Source organism: Adiantum capillus-veneris, chromosome 18 (genome assembly GCF_014529385.1).
Source record: "Adiantum capillus-veneris isolate H3 chromosome 18, ASM1452938v2, whole genome shotgun sequence".
NCBI lineage: Eukaryota > Viridiplantae > Streptophyta > Polypodiopsida > Polypodiales > Pteridaceae > Adiantum > Adiantum capillus-veneris.
Genome location: NC_140948.1, coordinates 13674587 through 13698321, shown reverse-complemented (window position 1 = coordinate 13698321; position 23735 = coordinate 13674587).

Sequence of the window (23735 nt, the reverse complement as noted above, 5' to 3'; positions counted from 1 at the left end):
AACCCTTCCACCCTTTCATGCATGGTAGTGTAAGATTTAGAAAAATTGTGAAGTTCTTAAGAGTGGACATGCTAGTGTAGTGAAAAATACTCGTGTAATAGTGTATGAATGATTAACAAATTCTTCTTTAAGAAGGGATTTATGCATACCTTTGCTATCATGGAGAGGATTAATTATGTAGCTCTAGGAGAAATTTAAGGATTTGGGGTTTTCCAATTGGCAAGAGGAAGATAACCTTACTTGGAATGAGAATCTTCTTAAAAAATAAACTCCCTTGTTTATGATAGAATTATCCTTCAAGACTAAACTTCTTCTTGAAAGAATAAGATATTAGCTTAATTATGTCACGAAAAAGCTTACGCACAAATTTATAGAGAGAAAAAAAAATCGATTCTTTCTTATTTAAATTGAATGCATGAAGAAAGGTGGCAGGCCTTTTTATGAGAACGTTTCTTTTAGAGAAATTATACTGCCTCTTTTGGGAAACTAAAGTTAGCTCCAAAAAGAAATTCAAATATCTAATTTCCTTTGATTTATGTCATTTTATCTCTATTAAGTCATTTAAATAAGAGTAACTTTAAAGAACAAGAGTAAGAGAGTAACTTAAAAGTCGATCAACAAAACATTTGAGGGGAATAAGGGGTAATTATATATAATAGTCAACATTCATCATGCATACTATTTAGTTAAGTATGATCTCTAGGCACCAATGGATAAAGAGAGTTCTTTCTACTCTCTCTAGACCATATTAGCATGATACTCTAAAGAACTTGAAATAACATCATAGTTAGTGGTTAGCAATGTTGTTATTAATAAGAGCAAATTAGTAATTTTTCTTTGTAAGAAAGGGAAAGTTTTGCTTATGTAAACGTGAGAGCTTAAGCATGAATTAATGTAGAATGAAGAGTAATGCAATGTTTAGGTGTGCAATGGCATGAATTTGACAAGATAACATTACCTTGGTGTGTATATGGTAAGAGTCTTTTCCTTGCTTTGGGTGATTGAAGAAGCTTGTTGATGTAGTCGACTCTCCCCCTCTTCAAAACCACCAATTGTGCTACTTGGAAGGAGAGAATGGAAAGAGGCAAGAGAGATTCAAGCTATGGAAAGCTTAGGGGTTATAAGAGAGTGTAATGGGAAGAAGAAGATTACGTTATAGGAGTATGGTTATGGTTTTTGGTCATGGCTTCTCTTAGAGAGGAGGTGTGTGTGTATTACAAGAGTCTTGGCTATGGCTTCCTCAAGCTTCTCTACAACTTACTCTCTAGTTGCATCCTAAAAATGGAGGAGAGAAGTGAAAAATGAGAAGAGAAGCCCTCTTTTTATGCACATCTTTACGATAAGTGCCTTTACTTATCATGATAGGTTATCTTTTTTATTGATAAGGTCTTTTTAACTTATCTTCCTTATCAAACCTTTCTCAACAAGCTACTTACTCATCTCATCCTTCTCTTTCTTTTTCTTTCTTATCTTTTTCTTTTCTTTTTTCCTTGTCTTATCTTTTCCCTTTTCCTTATCTTTTCCTTTATGCTAACTTTCTTTAAATGAAAAGCTAATTTTTCATGCATTGGTTATGCCCCTATTCCCATGGTCTAAGCCGAAAGTGACTCGTGACTATACACTGGTGCTTGAATTGAACCTGAATTTTTACTTGAACATTTTTTCTTTTCCTTTTTCTTTTTCATCTTTTTAAGTTGGTGGCTTAGATGTGCTAGCCTTGCGTAAGAGCTAGGAGAAGGCCCTTTACAATTTACAAAGGATTTGGCCACCCCCTAAAAAAAGAAAAAAGGAAAAAGGAAAGGGCTAGCATTGCCTTAAAAGAGTTTTGAGTGATAGGACACTAAATTCATAGGTTAGAAAGGCCTAATATAAGTATGTCCACTACATTCCCTTAGTCCTTTCAAGTCCTGGCTTATTAAGACAAAAGAAGAATGAGACAATAGGAAACATGGGAAGAGGAGTTATTCTTAACAAGATCCATTGGAGCAGGGTAGAATTGCCAACAACTCAAAGCTTTAGAAAAGATTTGGTAGTGCTTTGTTTCTTTATAACTCTCACTCTTTCTCTCTTAGAGAAAAAAACATGCAAAGTACTAAGAGGAATGAAGAATTCCTCACCTTGAATAAAGAGGTGGTAGTAGGAGAGGGTAAGAGTCCATCAAATCCACTCAAATCAGCTACAATAGCGTATTGAAGGATTGAGCAAAGAACTGTTACAAGCCTAGAGAAAAAATCAATGCAAAAGTTGACAGGGAAAGGAGATCAATGTGCAAGGCATGATAGATGGAGATAAGAAAATGAGTCAAGGTATACCCTCGAGGGTTGCTTGGTAGTTAATGGGCCAGTAGGTGAACATCAAGGGAGGATTCCCACATATAGTCCACAATCATAAAGGTAGGAATGTTTTTAAAAGTTTAGGTTTTAAAGATAATCCTCCAAGGTGCTCCCCAAAGAAAGCTTAATACCTTATATCAAGAAGACTAGTACAATTAATGAGACACATAAGATTCAATTCAATCAAAGGCTGTGAAAAATATGGCAAGGAACCCCTACAGTAACAAAATATGTGGCTAAAATTGGACAAATTGTAGAAGATTTGACATCTATGAATCATAGTTGAAGATAAGGATTTTTTTTTGCTTATGTTAAATGGTTTGCAACCACAATATAAGTCATTCGACACCTCTATTTGGTGAGATGTACTCCGTTGAACTTTGAGGAGTTGACTGCTTTATGCATGGCAAAGAAGTGAAACTTGATCTCAATGCATTTGGAAGTGAATTGAATAGAGATGCAATTTTCTATTATAATCGTGAAAAAAGAAGAGGAGCAATGTGTGAAAAAGGAAATCATGTATAAGGAAGGGGCAATTATTATGCTCAAAGACCCCCTATGCAAAGAGAAGGTGGTTTTATGTATAGATCAAGAGGGAGAGTCATGTGGTGCTTTTATGCATAGAAATGGATATTGTAACTATAGTGGTTGGTAGATATGGATATTTTGAGAGCGACTATAGGAAAAATGAATTGCGTCATGGTAGAGGCCATGGGAGAGCAAAATGTTAGGAAATAAGACGTAGCTAAATAGATAATTGAGTAGATTACTTAATGGAGAGAGACATATTTATATACACGAGATTATAGAGTAGAGTAGAGAGAGAGAGAGAGTACACACGATATACGTGGTTCACCCAATGTGGGCTACGTCCACGGGAAAGCAGCCACTCAATGGCTTTAGTACTTCAAAACAAGAAGTAGTTTACAAAGGGATTATACCCTTAATGGAGCTCCCGCCTTGCTTCACTCTCACCACCTCACACTCACCTTGTTGCATCAACTTCACACTATGAAATGTGTGTAGAAATGGCCTCCTTTTATAGGCCAAAAGGGCTGCCCTCTCTTATGAGAGACAGCCATGTGTAGCCGCCCTTGTGCGAATAAGTCCGAATCGGACCCTCCAATCCGCCCATGTGTGGCCGCCCTTGAGAAGACAAGTCCGCTTTTGAATTCGGCCACCGGCCATTGAATTCGGCCACCGGCCACCAGCCATTGACTTCCGACCACTGGCCACCGGCCATTGACTTCCGACCACCGGCCATCGGCCATTGACTACCGGCCACCGGCCAACCAACCGGTTGTTTTCCGACCACTTTTCGGCCGCCGTCCGGCCATGATATTCCGGCGAAAAAAAAGTCTCGGGGGCCTTTAAAGTTGCCCTTGATTCTTGTTCGTGAAAATTTTGGTTTCCGGTGAGTGATTTTCCTTCACGCACGATGGCTTCTCCTCATAATGGGGGCCTTACAAATGTGCGCTTTTACCACAGAAAATTACAAAGGGTAAATCAGGCTCCATACTTAACAATCTACCACTTGGAGACTGATCTCCAAACCAAACCTGTGACTGCTTTCCATTTTGGCTTCTTATCCTTGAATGCCGATTGAAGAGGAGCAAAAGCTCAACTTCTCCTTGTTGACCACCTTTGTAAACATGTCTGCAGGATTTTCACTTGTATGCACCTTTCCTAGCTTGAGCTGTCCCTCTTCCAAAAGAGTGCGTATGAAGTGATATCTCACCTCAATGTGCTTTGTCCTTGAATGAAAGGCTGAGTTCTTCGCAAGATGGATAGCGCTTTGGCTATCACTGTACAAGACACAATTGTCTTGTTTGAATCCAAGCTCTTCTAAGAATCTGTGAAGCCACAAAATTTCTTTGCTTGCCTCCGTCATTGCTACATACTCTGCTTCCGTGGTAGAAAGTGAAACCACTTTCTGCAGTTTTGAAGCCCAGCTTACTGTTGTGCCTCCAACCGCGAACACATAGCCAGTAGTGCTCCTTCGAGTATCTTTGCCACCTGCCATATCTGCATCAGCATACCCTTCTAGAAAAATATCAGTTCCTCCAAAATACAAAGCATTTGTTGTTGTCCCTTTTAGATACCTAAGTATCCACTTCACAGCTTGCCAATGCTCTTTACCTGGGTTGTCCATGAACCTACTCACAACTCCCACTGCATGTGCAATGTCTGGCCTTGTCCAGACCATAGCATACATTAGAGAACCTACCGCTGCAGCATATGGAACTTTAGACATATAGGCTATCTCGTCTTGTGTCTTTGGACACATATCCTTTGTTAGTTTAAAATGACTAGCCAAAGGTGTAGAAACTGGTTTTGCATTTTGCATTGCAAACCTTTCTAGTACCTTCTTGATGTAATCTTCTTGAGATAGCTTTATTGTCTTCTTCGTCCTGTCCCTTGATATTTTCATACCAAGTATCCTCTTTGCAGCACCTAAATCTTTCATTGAAAAAGATTTGGACAGCTCCTCTTTTAGGTCTTTGATGTTCTGCATGTTAGCACTTGCAATCAACATGTCATCAACATACAACATTAGGATGATGAATTTACCATCTCCCAAATTCTTCGTGTAGACGCAGTGATCCGAGTTGCATCTTATGAATCCATGATCCAACATCCATCGATCAAACTTCAAGTACCATTGTCTTGATGCTTGCTTTAAACCATACAAGCTCTTCTTTAATCTGCAAACCATTTTCTCCTTACCTTTTACTTCATACCCCTTTGGTTGAAGCATGTAGATTTCCTCCTCTAAGTCACCGTGAGGGAATGCCGTATTTACATCCATTTGCTCGAGATTTAGATCATGAGCAGCCACAAGGCTTAAGACAAGCCTAATTGAGTTCATTTTTACAACAGGAGAAAATATTTCATTGAAGTCAATACCTTTCTTTTGAGAAAACCCTTTTACCACAAGCCTAGACTTGTACCTTTTCTTCCCACCTTCTTCTTCCTTCAGCTTGTACACCCATTTGTTTTGAAGTGCCCGCTTACCTTTAGGCAACTCAACCAACTCCCATGTTTGGTTGCGATGTAGTGATTCCATCTCCACTTGCATGCTCATCGTCCATTCTTCTTTGGATTCATGATGCATAGCTTCTTCGTATGATTCCGGCTCTCCAGAATCTGAGATCAAGAGATGGTTGAAGGAAGGAACAAACCTTTCTGGAGGTCTACTTGCTCTTGTAGATCTTCGGGGAATAGGTTGAGGCTCCTCATTTGGTTGACGTTGTTGCACATTGTCACCGTTTGCAGTCCTTGAGTCTTCACCGTCCTCAAGCTCCATGTACTCATCACCTGCTTCTTTTGTTTGTTTTCTTTCCAAGTAATCTTTGTACATATTTTGTTCGTTAAAAATTACATCCCTACTCCTTAAGATTTTACCATCTTCAGGATTCCATAGGCGATACCCAAAGTCTCCTTCTCCATAGCCAATGAAGAAACACTTTTTGGACTTTGCATCTAACTTTGATCTTAGGCTTCTATCTATGTGCATGAAAGCCTCACACCCAAACACTTTGAGAAATGCATAATTCACCGGTTTACCTGTCCATGCCTCTTCTGGAACTCCCCCATCCAATGCCATTGAGGGTGACCGATTGATTAAGTACACAGACGTACTTACAGCTTCCGCCCAAAGCTCAAGCGGTAGGCCTGCATGTAGCCTCATGCTTCGTGCTCGTTCCATGATTGTCCTGTTCATCCTTTCCGAAATCCCATTTTGTTGAGGTGTCCTTGGGGTTGTCCTTTGCCTCCGAATGCCATTGCTAGCACAAAAGCTTTCAAAAGCTTGGCTGCAATATTCGCCTCCATTGTCGGATCTGAGGCATTTAACCTTGGTACCTGTTTCATTCTCTACAAAGGCTTTCCACCTTTGAAATATGGAAAATACATCGGCTTTATTCTTCATGACATAAACCCATGTTTTTCTAGTCGCATCGTCTATGAATGTTACATAGTACAATGAGCCACCAAGTGATGGTGTACTTGCAGGACCCCAAATATCAGAATGAACCAACTCAAGTTTTTTAATTTTTCTTTCATTTCCTGATTTTTGAAATTTTACCCTCTTTTGTTTACCATAAACACAATCTTCACAGAACTCTAAGTCCACTTCTTTCAAACCTGGTAGAAGCTTCTTTGTTTGAAGGATTTGCATTCCTTTGACACTCATATGCCCAAGTCAATAGTGCCACACTGCACTGTCAACTTCTGTAGTTGCTGCACAAGCTGAAGGTTGCGTGCTAACAGTACACAAGTAAAGTGTATCGACTTTTTCACCCTTGGCAACCACCAAAGATCCCTTTGAGATCTTCCACCGTTTGTTTCCGAATGCAATGTTGTGACCTTCATCGTCCAATTGTCTTGTAGAGATCAAATTTTTGCGAAGAGAAGGAACATGCCTAACATCTTTAAGCTTCCATTCATTTCCGTTAGCAGTTTTGACAGAAACTGTACCTTTGCCGATAATCTCACAAGCTTCATCATCTCCCAAGTATACATACCCAAAATTACCTTTGGTGTAGTCTTGAAAATGTTGCTTGTGTGGTGTCGCATGGAATGAAGCCCAGGAATCTACTATCCAGGAATTAGACACATTGTCTAATGAGAGAATTAGAGCATCTTGCTCTACTTTACCTGCCACATTGGCCTCCGATGTTGGCTTGTTGTCTTGAGACTCTGTCTCCTTCTTCTTCTTGGACCAGCAATCCTTCTTGACGTGGCCCTTCTTGTCGCAGTTCCAACATTCAAGAACTGACTTTGTGCGTGACTTGCTCCGCCTTGAGCGATCACGACCCTTTTGGTTTTTGAACCTCTCCTTAAGCCTTCCTCTTGTTTCCACTGATAGTGCAGCACTTGATGATTCTCCTGTGCTTCTCCTTCGCATTTCCTCGCTTAGGAGAACACCCACAACATCATCAAACTTAAGAGTATTTGTGCCAGAGATAGAATTACTTACAGCCATCACAAGGCTGTCCCAACTATCCGGTAGAGATGATAGTATAAGGAGAGCTCGCACTTCGTTATCGAAATTGATTTTCACTGATCGAAGTTGACTTATGTTTGTGTTAAAGTCATTTAGGTGTTCTGCAACTGAACCATTCTCTGCCATCTTTAGATTGAACAAGCGCTTCATAAGAAATACCTTATTGGATGCCGATGGTTTCTCGTAGAAGTCGTCAAGTGACTTCATCAAGTCCTCCGTGGTCTTCATCTCCGAAACATTGAAGGCCACCGTTGACGCCAAGCTTAACCGGATTGTTCCCAGTGCCTTTCGATCAAGGACAATCCATGCTTCATCTGCCTTTGTTGCGGGCTTCTTCGCAAGACCGCCTAGTGGCAAATAGAGGTCCTTCTGGTAGAGATAGTCTTCAATCTGCATCTTCCAATGTTGGTAGTTTTTGCCGTTGAACTTCTCAATCTTGAGCTTCCCTTCCTCCGCCATAACTCCCACTCAATTCAAGGAATCCTTTCCTTGAGATAATTTAGCTACGAGCAAACCTGGCTCTGATACCAGTTGTTAGGAAATAAGACGTAGCTAAATAGATAATTGAGTAGATTACTTAATGGAGAGAGACAGATTTATATACACGAGATTATAGAGTAGAGTAGAGAGAGAGAGAGTACACACGATATACGTGGTTCACCCAATGTGGGCTACGTCCACGGGAAAGCAGCCACTCAATGGCTTTAGTACTTCAAAACAAGAAGTAGTTTACAAAGGGATTATACCCTTAATGGAGCTCCCGCCTTGCTTCACTCTCACCACCTCACACTCACCTTGTTGCATCAACTTCACACTATGAAATGTGTGTAGAAATGGCCTCCTTTTATAGGCCAAAAGGGCTGCCCTCTCTTATGAGAGACAGCCATGTGTAGCCGCCCTTGTGCGAATAAGTCCGAATCGGACCCTCCAATCCGCCCATGTGAGGCCGCCCTTGAGAAGACAAGTCCGCTTTTGAATTCGGCCACCGGCCATTGAATTCGGCCACCGGCCACCAGCCATTGACTTCCGACCACCGGCCACCGGCCATTGACTTCCGACCACCGGCCATCGGCCATTGACTACCGGCCACCGGCCAACCAACCGGTTGTTTTCCGACCACTTTCCGGCCGCCGTCCGGCCATAATATTCCGGCGAAAAAGAATATTCCGGCGAAAAAAAGTCTCGGGGGCCTTTAAAGTTGCCCTTGATTCTTGTTCGTGAAAATTTTGGTTTCCGGTGAGTGATTTTCCTTCACGCACGATGGCTTCTCCTCATAATGGGGGCCTTACAAATGTGCGCTTTTACCACAGAAAATTACAAAGGGTAAATCAGGCTCCATACTTAACACAAAATACTCTCATTTTATTGAAAGAGGTGGTTATAATGGTACTCATGGTGATGATTCTCATGGCGGTCATTTGTTTGCTATGCAACATGTCCTTGGAAGCATGTCCACATCAGGAAGTGATAGAAGTTGGTATGTTGATTCTTGATGCACTAATCATACAACTCGTAATGAAGAATGGTTTGATGGAAATCAGCTTATACCTAATGAGAAGTATCTGGCTATGGGAGATGTCAATATACATATAATTACACATGTAGGTAATATATCGTTGATAATGAAAAGTGGTGTGCAAAATACTTTGGAAGATGTGTTGCAGGTACATTACTATTTATAAAGTTCTAGTTTTCACTGGATAAATAATTCATCAAACATGCAAAATACATCCATAAATTTGGCTATTCTATACATGATTTTAGCAACAATAGATGTCGAAAGTTACTTGGAAGAGGTAAGAAAGTTGGCCAATTATTTGTGTTGGATACAAAGGCTACACATAATGATGAGAATATGGAGCTATGGCATAAAAGTATTGGACATGCAAACTTAAGAAAGCTGAAAATGATACAAATCATGAGATTGTAAGAGGATTTTCACATTTTGGTCACTTCGATTTCAACCATGTATGTAAAGCATGCCAATTCAGAAAGAAAACAAGGTTGCCATTGCCATGTAGAGGGCAAGTTAGTACACATGCATTGGACTTGATTCATAACAATGGATGGGGTCTTTGGTCTTTGTGCATCTTTTTTTTAAATTTTCATTGATGACTATCTCTATACTTGGATTTACTTATGATGCACAAACATCAAGTGTTTAAGAAGTTTATGGAGTTTAAGAACATGGAAGAAAAGCAAGATGAAAGATATGTTAAATGCTTGACATACGATGGTGGTCGTGAGTATATCTCACAAGTTTGATGCATACCTACATGAGCATGATATTGGAAGGAAAGCTACATGCCGATATACCCCACAAAAAAATGGTGTGGACGAGAGGAAGAATAGAGTGATTGTAGAAGTTTTTCCAACTATGATGAATGACAACATATGCCATTAGACTATTGGGCTGAAGCATGGCATACAATTGTGCATATTCTTAATAGAAAATCTACAAAAAAATGTTCATGATGTATCTTCTTATGAGTGACTTTGGGGGAGAAAGCTTATAGTGACATATTTTTGTGTATTTGGAAGCATCTACTATGTACATGTACTGATTGAGGTGAGAAGTAAAATGGATGCAAGATTAATCAAATATGTTTTGCTTTGCTATCCACATGAAAAGACATGAAACAAGTGCTATGATCCGAAAATAGAAAAGGTGTATATAGGTTCTTAATGTAGTCTTTTGTGAGGATACAAGTGCTATGATCTGACAATAAGAAATATGTATGTAAGTTGAATTGTAGTTCTTTGTGAGTATCATTCTTTCTATAAACCAAAGAATAACGAGGTTACCAAATGGTGATCATCATAATATACATAGAAATGTTCTGAAGGAGAAACGTGTAAGTAGAAATATATATGTACGGACCACGAGAGTCACATGATACAAGTTTATCAGAGAACCCATAGAGTGGTAGATTGTGATACACAAATTAAGACAAGGGTAAACAGAAGATAGATGAGCATGATGTAGATGGACATGTTTTGGATAGTATTGTAGATAGTGAGAATACTTTTTTAAAGGTACAAACTCGAGGTGTTTTAAAAAGTAATCAACTCTATGGAAAGCGAGATGGTCTTACAAAGATCACAAAGAGTGAAATATCTGGTTGATAGATTGATATAAGGATACATTGTGCTCATATTATGGCAAGAGTTCAACATGTAAAGTCTACTTACTATAAAGAAGCAATCCAAAGTGAAGAATGAAAAGATTCTATGTATGAGGAGATGAAAGCTCTTGAGAAGAAGAATACATGTGATTTGGTACCATTATCTTGTGGGAAGAAATCTATTAGTTGTAAATGGGTTTATAATGTCAAATACAAGGCCGATGGAAATGTAGAAAGATATGAAGCAAAGCTGGTTGCAAAGAGATATGCACACGGCATGGACTATGATAACACATTTAGTCTGATTGAAAAAATGTCTACAGTGAAGAGTGTGGTAACATTGGGGACAATGAATAGCTGGAAATTGAAGCAAAATGATGTAAAAAATGCTTGATTTATATGAGGAGGTGTACATATATCAACTGCAAGGGTTTGTGAATCCAAAGTATCAAAACTATGTATGTAGATTCAGGAAAGCTCTCTATGGTTTGAAACAAGTATCACAAGCATGGTGTGAGAAGTTTAGCAAATTGTTAAAGAGATTTGGATTCATGCAACAAAGGTGGAATATTCACTTTATGAATTGATAACAATGGTCATATTATCATTGTGATGATTAATGTAGATGACTTGATCATTACGAGAGATGATATGATTGTCATTAAACACTTGGAACATAAATTGTATGTGGAGTTTGACATGAAAGATCGTGGTGAATTATGATACTTTCTTGGCATTGAAGTCATTTACACAAAAATCAACAGCTAACCTCTCATACTTTGTGAAGCAAAGATCTCTCCCTTTTCTTGCTCTGTCCTGCTCTTGAGCTCGTTACTATCCCCTTTTGCTGCTATCTCTTTTGCCCAAATGTTCACAGAGCTACTCCAAAATCTCAAGAAAAGACTATGACAAATTTACGCTCAAATGTTCCCAAAGATTCAATTTGATGAGCATAACAATTCAATTAAACAATTGTATCTATCATGCCTTTTATTTCCATATTGCAATAGATTTACTAAATATCATAGAGTACCTTCACGTAGTAAAGTGAAACTAGAATTATGTAGTTTACCTAAGCTTTGACATTGTTGCATCAGCTTGGCTCTTGAATTGCACATGAAACTCGTATAGCTCATCTTGTCATGTTAGTATCTTCTCTTTAAGCTATGGAAAAAGGTAGGCATTTTACATATAGTACCATTGTACTTATAATGCAAGTTGTCATCCGTAAATTTGACCACAAGACCAAGTCTTGCAAGTGTAGATACAGACAACGGGTTATTTTTTAACCCTGGTACATAAAGTGCATAAACAAGCATGAAAGAACTGTCATTTGCAGCAGTTAGCACAATCTCTACAACTTTCTTGATCAGATAAGAGGCATTGTCTGGCAATGAAATGATTTGCTCATGTTGATATCTTTGATACCCACAAGAAAAGTGTCCATATCATCTTTCTGTTGCATAATCTTTGATCAGCTCTTTATGCAGTAATGTACCTTTAGCTTCATTGTTTCCACTTTCATAAAGACCAACCAAAGTATCTTAAGATAATTTTGTTGATTTTATTGAGCACCTATGAGTAGTAATAATAGTACACTTCATAGATATGCAATAAATGCTTGAACCTATGCATCTCTTACATCCCAATGAGATTGCTCAGCCATAGACAAACAACTCTAGCAGTAACATATCTACTAGAACTTGCATTTTTTCCAACAAAGCTTATATCCATGGAAGGTGGATGTACACCAATGCCCTGCACAAAATTCTAGATAGCCTTTGAAATAAGAACATGCGTCATTATGTAAGTGCACAATGGGTAGGTATCTCCATGCAATTTTTCCTATTGTCAATAGTAAACATCTTGAAAACCTCTATGTTGATGCTGGCCATGGTGAGTGACTGTACTTGATGCAAAAATTATCCCAAAAGACATAAAAGAAAGTAGGAATACGTGCTATATAGCACAACTCAAAGAGGACTATCAAGGACATATCATATAAAAAATTGCACTGACAAAAATTTTGCACAAAGGACAAAATTTTCTACGCAATACTACCTAGAGTGGAAACCGAGGCCCGAAATGAGCCCAATAGAAAAAGCTAAGCATGAGCTTACACAAAGTATTAGTCAAATTACTATAGTCAAATTACTAACACTCATGAGCCAAAGCTCATAAAAATTGAAGAATGTGAGTAGAAGAGAGCTGGAAATAATACCAAGAGGACATGACCTGCTTTGATATCAATAAGTTAGAATTTGAATTGTAGGGAGGCACACACTGCTTGGAGAAGATGAAGAAGCTCAAGGCACACAATAAGGAGTATATTGTTTAGTGCACAAATAAAAAGCTAAGTTAGCCCTAGAGTGATGTGCGCATATACAATGAACGGAGGAAAGACCTCCTAGTGAGGAAAAAAGTGTCATGACGGTCCTAAGTTTGTTCACACATATCACTAACACATATATGGTATTGGGGGTTCCATCGTTGCATAGCTCTAATGACCAAAAAAATTATCAATCCGGAGGGATGAGCTACCTAGCTAGGGCATGGAAACACTCACATGATTAGTGAGATAATCATGGCAACACAAATGGTTGACTCTACAAGGTGAGCTTCTCGGCCTATGAAGGAGCTAAGCCACAATGATGGGCAATCTCCACCTCCACTTTCCTTCACCTCTAATCAACCCAATCACACACACTAACGATTGCAAGACACACACAACATTAGTCCTATCATGCAACACACTAACTGCAAACACACACACATAGATCTATTGAGCACCAAACTCCAATCAAACCTACATGCACGCAAGCAAAAGAGGGTAATCACACAAGATTAGAGAGGGATTAACCACTAATTAGTTACGATCTAGCTAATCTAAGCATCGTAAGCAATCATAAGAAGCATGAGAGAGGCATATTGAAGGATAATTAAGCATTGATTAGTGTTAACCAAGTCACATGAGCAAGGAAAAGCTCAAGGACTCCATAGCCACACACCTCAAGAGCTCTCACCAAAGAGTGCTCTCAACAAATGAGCTTGAGAACCCTAATTTCTTTTACACACTGCATTATATACCTAGGGTCAAAATATCTAATGTCCGGGTGCCCAAGGCCTTTAGGGCTCCATCACTTACTATATCTGCTACCTATGCACACTAACTGACCTGTTCTTTATAGCTTGGAACTCCCATTGAGCCCGTAACACATTAAAATATTACAATGGATTAAAATAAATTGAGAATTTACAATACATGACCATTTTGGGAGAACGTGAAAAATGTGTAACTACATTCTTCACTGCTTCTTTGTATTCATCCTCGATATGCATCCATACGTCTTCAGTCTTTAGCAGCTTCTGTTAACTTACACTGACTCAGTTAACATTTCGCCCTTTCGATTTTAGTGCCCGTCCTCGGGCACTGTTGAAAAGTGTCTGTGGAGACTTCGGAAGGTTTTGATTGGTGGTTAATGGGCTGATCGTCTTCATTTGTCATTGAATTTTGTTGATGAGGTTCAATTTGCTGCAGCATTTTCAGTGGTCAAAATATGTCTGTTGTGAGAGATGATGTTGCATTTGTCCATTGCAATAGCACAATGATGAGGCTACTGTTTATTTATGAGAAGTATGTATAAGAGAAGTAGAATGATGAGGTTCTAAATTAAGTTCTAATACCTGGATGATCAAAGGGAAAAAACCCAGCGGGAAAAAAGTGCCTTTGGGATACACACATTATTAGGGTACTTAATATCATGGGAAATATTAATAAAGTACTCAAGGGATTATTTGTTGATAGATATGGAATTAAAAAGACAACAAATATGAGAGGGTAGCATGATGGAACATTGTTTTGCCTGTTGTAGTCCACTCAAGGTGCATAAGTGGTAGCAAAAAGAGTGTCTAATGTATATGTTCAATGGTGGGACATCCTATATATGCATACACATAAATGCATGGAAAACAATATATTGTGCAAGAAGGATTTTGAGGGGTTCTTCAGAAAGATGATGTAGCTATAAAAGCATATTCCATGGCTTTGCAAGCTGGTACCCCTTTAACAATGGTTTTTGTTGACGAGGATATGTGCTCTCATCTTACTGTGCACTATGTGTGAGTGTTGGACTCTACGACACTCCACTAATTGTAAGTTAATAGACTTCGACTCTTATGCTCATCCAGCATGAGTGACATGGATTAGATATGCTCAACTCTTCCAGCTTGAGCGTAATCCTAATAACTACGAGTCTTAGCACAGAGGCTAATATGACTTGAAGCTTTGGGACTAATGCTTTGCTCATTTTATGGCTTAGCACTCTGACTCTGACTATGCCAAAGAGTACCCTAGCGACTTGACTTTTTACATTCTTATGCTTACTACAAACATTTCTTCAGGTAAAATTAAGATTGAATCCTCAAAAACAGAATTATTGAAGGATCAAGTTGGCATTGACGGTTTCTTTTGCCATACTTGTTTTATCTTCTTTGAATATGCATTCGTGTTGGTTGGTTTGTTCTTCTTTGACGATGAAGACTCCATTATCAGTTTGATTCTCCAATTAGGCCTGTTGATAGGAGTCTTTGATGTTGTTGTAGGTCTTTATTGTTTGTTGGCATTTGGATTTTGACTCGGTTCATTGGAAGACTTAGGAATCCAAATCTTTTGAGGACCTTTGTAACTCCTTTGTTGACTTTGCCTTGCTCTAGGTCTTGTTGAGTTTTTTAAATCTTCATGCACGTCTGGTAGAGTTGTAGTTGGCTTATGGTTGATTGGTAACCAAATCTTTGTATAACCTGTGTAGAATCCTTGTCTAAGAGGAAGATTCTTTGAGATTCATCTTTGTTTTGTATCCTCTTGAGAGTTGTGGTATGCTTTAGAATCTTTCAATGTTGTTGTGCTGTATATCTGCTTCGTAGGTATCCTAGGATATTGTTGAAGTTGATACCTTGTGGGAATTCTTTCTTGGGAGGGTCTTGATGCTACTTCATATGCTCTAACCTGCAGTTTTGGCACCCATATTTGTTTGTTACCTCCATAGTACTCCTATTCTTTTAAGCTCCATTGTGATGCTATCCATCCCATGTGTTTGTTTGTCTGTGTTGATTTCCCATCCTTAATCCAAACCGGATCATTGACTTTGAGTAAGCTACTCAGAACAAACACTTACTTGACTATCTTTTGCTTTCTTGAGTACTTTGGCTAATTACCTTTGAATTTTTGGTTGCCTCCTTAGAGGTTTCAATTTGGTCAGCAATCGACTTTAAGTTTTGAAAGCCTTTCTTGCTTGAAGAAGCTAATCCATGAGGGTTATTTGATGTAGATGCATATGATGTTACACCTTCTTTGCTAATCGGTGGAAGTTCCACTTTAGCTTTACCTTTGCCTACAAGATTTGTCCTTGATTCTTGTGACTTCTGCAACTCTGAATCTAGCATTATCGGTACCTGTAAATGTTGTTGGCTACCTCTTGGAGAAGAGAGTATTAGCATTGTTATAACCACTAATGTCCAAGGATGACATCTGCATGCACGTCTTTTGAAAGCTTCACCTGAAACTTTACCTGCTCTTCATGATGTTGGATGCTAAGGGTAGCAACCATTTCTTTTTGACATGTAGCCTTACACATAATTTCTCTATTATCTAGCTTGTCTTGAGTAATCTCTAGAATGATATGGATGTTGTCTGTAATCAAATTGTAATTTGCTTTGTTATCCAGTAGAGCATTACATCTAACACTTTCTCCTTTTGTAATGCTGAGAATTATAGTTATTTTTCTTGTTGGTTCTATTGAAGATCTTTGTCTTGATTTTGCCATCGTCTCATCTTGATCTAACTGTGTCTTGAGACTCTGTTTTTCAATCTGACTTGCATCGATTGATTTAGCTGGCAATGAGTGATTGATCTTTGGACTTCCTATTGCTTCCTGGTTGACTGCAACCTCGATCTTCTTTACTTCTAGCTTTGATGGTATTTGCTGCTCTTTTTGATCTGCACTTGTTATTGCATGATTTGCTTTAAGCTCTTTTGACGTTCTGATTGATGGAGATGAATCATCTTCAATAAAATCTTCCATTTGAATTGTGGTTGAGGACTTTATGCTGTCGTCTACGGGTGACCAGTCTTAGTCTTCATTCTTTGTTGTCTCTGAAGACTGCATCTTGTTTGCATTCTGTGTCTCTAGGGCCTTTTGGGCCATTTGCATTCCCATTATGATGTCGTCTGGTATATCTTCTGCGGTGATCACGTGGAATTGATCTATGATGAACTGTGAACTTACTTCAATGGTGGTGGAGATGATTCCCTAGCATTCTGCTCATTTGTCTCCAGATATGCTCACAAATTCCGAAGCATCTTCCAATTGTGGTTGGCCACATCTTTTCCAAGTGCGTAATTTCTTATCCAAAATATCCTTGTCTTTTCATTTTGGAGTAAAGTCTCGTTGTCTGCTTTACTTCACTTGAATACTTTTCTTCGTGTTCACCAATAATGTTGCACTTGATCGTTTTAGGATTCGTGTCCGAATTGACTGCTTTTGCTGTGGTAGTGTCTTTTGGTTGAACTTTATTTGCATTTTCTTTGCTTTGACCACCTCCTTCCGTTGACATTGACTCCATTGGCTGTAATATTGTATTTTTTGTTTGCAATTGATGAGCATTATCTACCCGCATTTGGGTAACTCTTGATCTTAATAGATCCACTGTACTTTCTGGTGGAATCTGTCTCTTCTGAGGATATTTTGGTGGTGACCTTTGTGTATCCTTTTGGACTTTAGCTTTTCTTGATTTTGACTTTTTTGTCACTTGTTCTGGCGGCTTGAGGCTTTGCATCATCTTCAGATAGTCTTTGAATTCAATCGTACCATCCATATAGGTTTGTACAAGGTCTTGATCTTGCTGATTCATTACCATGTGCATCTTGATATGCATATGTGAGCTTGGTCACATGTAACTGTTTAAACACTATTAGATTTGTCGGCTTTTGGATTTGGCTCGTGGAGGTCAACTGACTTCTGTCCTTGATGATCTTCATAGATGCATTTATCTGTAGACTCTGATGGAATCTGGGTCAATTGGAAACTTCCAATTACCATATGATCTTTCAATGGTTTCTCCTTTGAAGGGGTCTGCTGGTTTGTAAGGTTCCTCCCTAAACCCTAGAGCCATTCAGAACTTTTTCAGCCTAGAAAATAATTTAGAAAAAGCAAGATCGACAAAGAAGTCATGCGGACAACGAGACTTTACTCCAGAATGAAAAGACAAGGATATTTTGGATAAGAAATTATGTCATCCCTATATTTTTCCAAAAAGATTAAGATTATTTTATACTTCTTCATGAAGATCCGCGTGGGAACTGATCTAGATCGGGAACTGGAAGAAAAAGGGACTAACTTGATTGAAAGATAAAGTTAAGAGATAAGAACTAAGAAGAATTGGGGTCCAATAGGAATTAAGAAGAGAATTGGGGTCCAATAGTATTTGAGAAGAGAATTGGAGTCCAATAGGAATTAAGAATAGAATTGGGGTCCAATAGCATTTGAGAAGAGAAATGGGGTTCCATAGCAATTGAGAGGAGAATTGGGGTCCAATAGGATTTGAGAAGAGAATTGGGGTCCAATAGGAATTGAGAAAAGAATACCAACCATTTCCTATATAAGCACCCTCTCTCCTTTGTAATTTTGAACACACATATTGCTAAGCTACTTGCATACTTCCATGCTCAATATTATGCTTAAGTAAATCAAGGTTTCCAATAGACCTTGCTCTTGCTCTCTCCCTCTCTTGAAGGCCAAACCCTTGAGGGTTTTGTGAAGAAGCTCCTCTCTCCTTCCTCTTCATCCTAAATCCCTTTCCTTCCTCTTTGAGCCTCACATCTCTTTAAGAAGGACTTCAATCCCACTTCCCTCTTGTTTAAAGGAGGTAATCTTCATTTTTAGTAGGATTAATTAATCCATGTGTTTTAATACTAGGAAGGTTTATGTGCATCATTTTATGTTTAAGCTTTAATGGTAACCTTGGAATTAGGGTTAAGTATTAATGGTAGTTATGCATCATTAAGGTAAGCTTCAAAGGCAAATTTGCACTCATAAGCTAAGCTTTAATGGTCACTTTGCACTTAGATGTAAACTTTAGTGACTACCTTGCATGTTTAGGTTTAAGTTTTAATGGAAACCTCACAATTAGGGTTAAGTGATAAGAGAATCTAAGCATCATTAAGTTAAGCTTAAAAAGTAGAATTGCACTCATAAGCTAAGCTTTAATGGTAACTTTTCACTTAGATGTAAACTTTAGTGACTACCTTGCATGTTTAGGTTTAAGCTTTAATGGAAACCTTGCAATTAGGGTCAAGTGATAAGAGTATCTATGCATCATAAAGTTAAGCTTCAAAGGTAGATTTTCTCTCGTAAGCTAAGCTTTAATGGTAACTTTGCACTTAGATGTAAGCTTTAGTGACTACCTTGTATTTTAGGTTTAAGCTTTAATGGAAAGCTCGAAAACTCATAAATTATAAGATGACCTTCTAGATTCTTAAATGGAAAGCTACGCACCATAAGAAAAGAGTAGTTGTCTAAGCTCGATAGAAGTAGTTCAATTTTTGGTATTGAAGAGTACTTCTAAAAGTTGTCAATTTCAAGTTTGTTTGCAAATACGGGATGGGGGAGATAGGGGCCCATAACTTCGCGGAATTGATCTCCGTGTTGTTTTGAACTGAAAACTCTACAAGCTTCCATGGAGATGCCCCATGGATGGCAAAGGATTGCAAGAACCTGGGAATCATACAAAAACAGGGATTGAACTTAAAAAGTTGGCATTTTCGAAGAGATATTAACCATCAAATTCCTATGGCAAAAACTCGCTTGTCTTTTCTAAATAACCTTGGCTGGTAGATAATTAATGAAAGTAGGAATTAAGGTTGATAAATGAATGATCCTGGAAATTACCAACTATGAGCTAAAAAGGAATCTCGAGAGGTGATAGGGATAGCCCATTGCAAAACATAGATTTAACTAGGAGTTCTGAAGATTGTCTGGAAAGGACCGGAAACCAAGATGGATCTTCTTGGGGTCAATTTGATTGAAAGGCCGGCCCATTGAGAGGATTCTATTGGGGAACTTGATGGAGATTGGCCCTTTTCGGTTAGGGCAGCGTAATCGGCAAGTTGTTATACCTAAGTCATTCATGCCCGAGGGATAAGGGATGAATGGATTTGTTTTATTTTTGCCCGACCGGGTGAAGTACCCACCCACGATATCTTATTGGAAATTGGCCATAATCCGAGTATGGCCTGATGCTAATAGTTGGATGAGAAGGTTATACTCAGGGAGGATGATGTGAATCTAATTAAGGAAATTTGTTTGACTTGGTTGCTTAAAAAGGAACTGGAAAGGTTAGGAATATAGGGGCTATCTTATGCATCTATCACCAGATGGTGCTATACCTCTCGAAATAAAATGCTTAGGAGGGAATGATTAAATTACTTGATGAGCCTTTCCCAAACACTTAATTCTGGGAAATATTGTGAAGGTGCTGCCATTTTGGTGGCTTGTAACCGATTATCTTGGCCTAAATGGGAGGCACGATGAATTCGTTGAAACTAAATGTGTTGCATGATTAGTTAGGAAACTAGTTACAAGCTAATTACAGCAGATAAAGAAAAGGAAATTAATTAAAAGTTTCTAAATAAAGATCTGGTGGGAACAACCAGATGAATTTCCCTGAATGAGGGTATACAACAGATTGCATGCTGCTTGTTGTTTGAGGATGTCTGATAGACTGTTGTCTTCTTGATTTTGTGGTAGTTAAGTACTACCTCGGAAAGGGATTTTCATCAAATGTTTCAGTGGGTTGGTGGATCCGGAGGGTCAGATGGCCGGATGTTGACTTAAAATTTTATGTTAAACACTAGGACTACGTGAGATAAAAATGGGTAATCAGGATGAGCGAGACTAGGTAGATTGCAAAATCCCTCTTTTTAGGAAAAAGTGATAACTGCCGTGACTGCTTGTCAGGGAAAAGGGGTTATTTCCATGAACCAAGGGAGAACAAAAAAGCAAGAGCAGATCCTCAAGGTAAAGATCAAGAGAATCAAGACTTAAGGACCATGATTTTGGGTGCGGAAAGCTGTCGAGGACAGATTGATTATGAGAAGTGGATAGAATCATTGAATGAAGGGATGTACCCCCTTTTTGGCATTCGAGATAGATCGGAGTCCTATCTGTGTGTTTGTCCCAAGTGGGAGGGATACCTGCAGATAGATCTATGTCATTCCCTGGAACGGTCTGGAGGACTGAGGGAGATGAGTAGGGTCAGGCCCTCTCAAGTGGTATCAGAGCTTAATTTTGAATCTTGGACCTTGGAATTTAGAATTTTGGAATTAAGATGAAGGCATGAGAGAAAAACAACTCAGTCTAGCACCCAAATTTCAATTATATTACAAAATGAAGTCTTGATGTTCTAATAAATTAATCAAAATTTTCAAGATGGCTTGCGATCTGCCAGAAGAAATTTAGCGGATTATCTATGAGAGGATGGAAACTCCTACGCTAGAGCGAAGGCTCGCTATGCTGGAACATTTTTGGGAGCTCTTATTTCCAGAAACCTATACTTGTCCCTGGGATTTAAGCAAGTGGGAAAGTGAGTAAAGTTGAAAATGAACGATATAATAATTTGTGAAAGAATAGGTAATGCACTTGTGCGAAGACACATGAAAGTGGCATAAATGAATGAAGACGCATGCACTTGTGCGAAGACACATGAAAGTGGCATGGATGAAACTTTTATTGAGCTTTACTTGTCATTCTCCCTTAAGCTTAGTAATAAGGAGCAAGATTGGATAAAGTAGCTGCCATATGAAGAATTAATTTTTGGGACATTTATTGGAAGATAATTTTGAGTAGTAATGAACAAATCCAAGAAGTTCTTGTGATTAGCCATAGATAAATCTATAAGTATATATAGCAAGACTTGTTTTGAAATTATTGATGGCTTGGAATATTCAAGAAGAAGAAGTTTATAGGATAGTCCTGAAAGAATGTGGATAGCTAAACCAGAGAACACGTTGGTCATGTTGAGACATCTTATCGAACTTTTCTCTCCTAAGGAAAGTGCCATTTCTACTAAGAAATGGAGAACATGTGGATCGAATTGAGTTACACGTTTAATCCTGTGGGGACGCGTACAAGTATTGAATAATTTACGGAGTCCAATGATGAGAGAAAGCTGGGATTGGAACCAAAGAGGTATAGTATGGTCCAATTTATTTCCAGATTTTGAAAGTAAACTTCTACTTATAGCATCTAATCTGCCTCATGAAAAGATGTTTATTTATCCAAGCTAGAATTCTGTCTCAGAATTGTGCTAGTCTCTCTTGCTAAATAAAGAATATGATATTGCAGATAGTAGCCCTGCCACCCTGTCGAAAGCTGAGAGAACGAGTTGCTCCTACTATTGTGCCAATAATTGGCCTTGAAAGACCTGAAAACCTTTCAGAGCAAGTTTCTCTTGAAGTTCCAGTAACCTTTATACCTAAAACCACCACTGTTGATGCTACTCCGTACCTAGCCTCAACTTATTTCAAGATAGATCTCAGGTCATGTTACTACCAGGTTAGGATCAAGGAGGGAGACATTCCCAAGATTGCCTTCAACACCAAGTTTGGGTATTATGATTTTACAGTTAGGCCTTTTGGTCTAACTAACACCCCTGCTATCTTTAATCACGTGGTGACAGATCTCTTCACGAAGAAGTTAGAGGTATTTGTTTTGGTTTTCACGGATGACATTTGGCTTATTCAGAAGCCAAGAAGATCGTAAACAATATCTATGACAATGTCTTTCAAAGCCATTGAACCTGTTTTGAAGCTTCCAATTTTTTTATAAGGTTTTTGAAGTTCCAGTAGCGGATGTCATGTCCCCTATAAATAGGAGGGATTCTACAACAAGAAGTTACCCCGTAGCCTATGAATCTTGAAGACTTAGGATCCCCAAGATTCAACATATGTTGTAACCACTTCTCTTTTAGCGTTACTATCCCTTTGCGATATGTAAGCTCGTGATGCTGTAATTTTTTGGAAAAAGAAGATGAATCCAACCTTCTACTTTCAAGCTCTTGTAGTACAATGAGAAGTTATTGTTGTGCATTTGACAAATAGAAAAGACAGTAAAAGAGACGTGCTTAAAAACTCACAAGGAATCAAGATGGAAAAGTGTAATAGATAAGCTCATAAATATTACAAACATTTAAACTCCGAAGAAGAATAAGAAAACAAACTTATGAGTTAGCCAAGAACGCAAAGTTGAAATTTTTACTCAAGACTATCATAGACAAAAGACCCTTTACTGAAAGCACTAAATAGAGATTTCCTTAAGAATTTAATTAAAGAGGAGAGACTGACATTTCAAGATAAATAAGTATGGACAATACTCAAATTCTTCAAAAAAGGGTTCAATTAACACTAGTCTTGTAATGAGCCACAAAACTGGCTGAAGCCACTAAAGTGGCACAGTTCAAGATTTTAGTAAACAAGCCATAACTTTTGTATACCGCATCAAAATTTGGTGAAACTTCTTAAGCAAGTGTTGGATACACAACACAAGGTTCCAAACTCAAATTCTACCTAAAAATGTCAAAAATATAAAAATTGTTTTTAAAAAATGAGCAAAATTTATGAAAAATTGCACCATACTATCTAGCTTTGATGAGTACTAGAAGTTGTCAGTCTTTATAAATATGTCATAAAAGCTTCATGACTCTACTACATACCTAAAAAGGATTTTTTCAAAGAAGTTTGGGTGTGCTTTGAAAATATTTGATCGAATTTTGAGAGAAAATTGAAAAAAAAAATTCGTCTTAACAAAGTAGTCCTTGAAGTTGACCATGAGAAGAGACCCTTAGCTATTTGTTTAGCTTTGTAGTATTTTTTATCAACTTATGATGAGTGTTGGTCATACTTCCCCCAAACCATATTTTAATTGGAAATTTTTTGTAGTGTCAAAATAATTTTGTACAAAAGTCTCTCAAAGCCACAAAAGTGGCTATTTTTTTACAGGACTAGTGCAAGAAAGTTTACAGCTCATGAAGATCCTCTAATATATGGTCACATAACCAAGTATCGCAAGTGCCGCACATGTTAGGACGCTCACCCTTTGGAATCTTTCTACGAGAAACAGCTTGAGCAATTTCTCGGGTATGAACTGAGAAAAGAAAAGGACCTCTAAGAGGAAGACTCCAAATGGTATCGAGGCAAATCTTGGAATGGGGGATAAA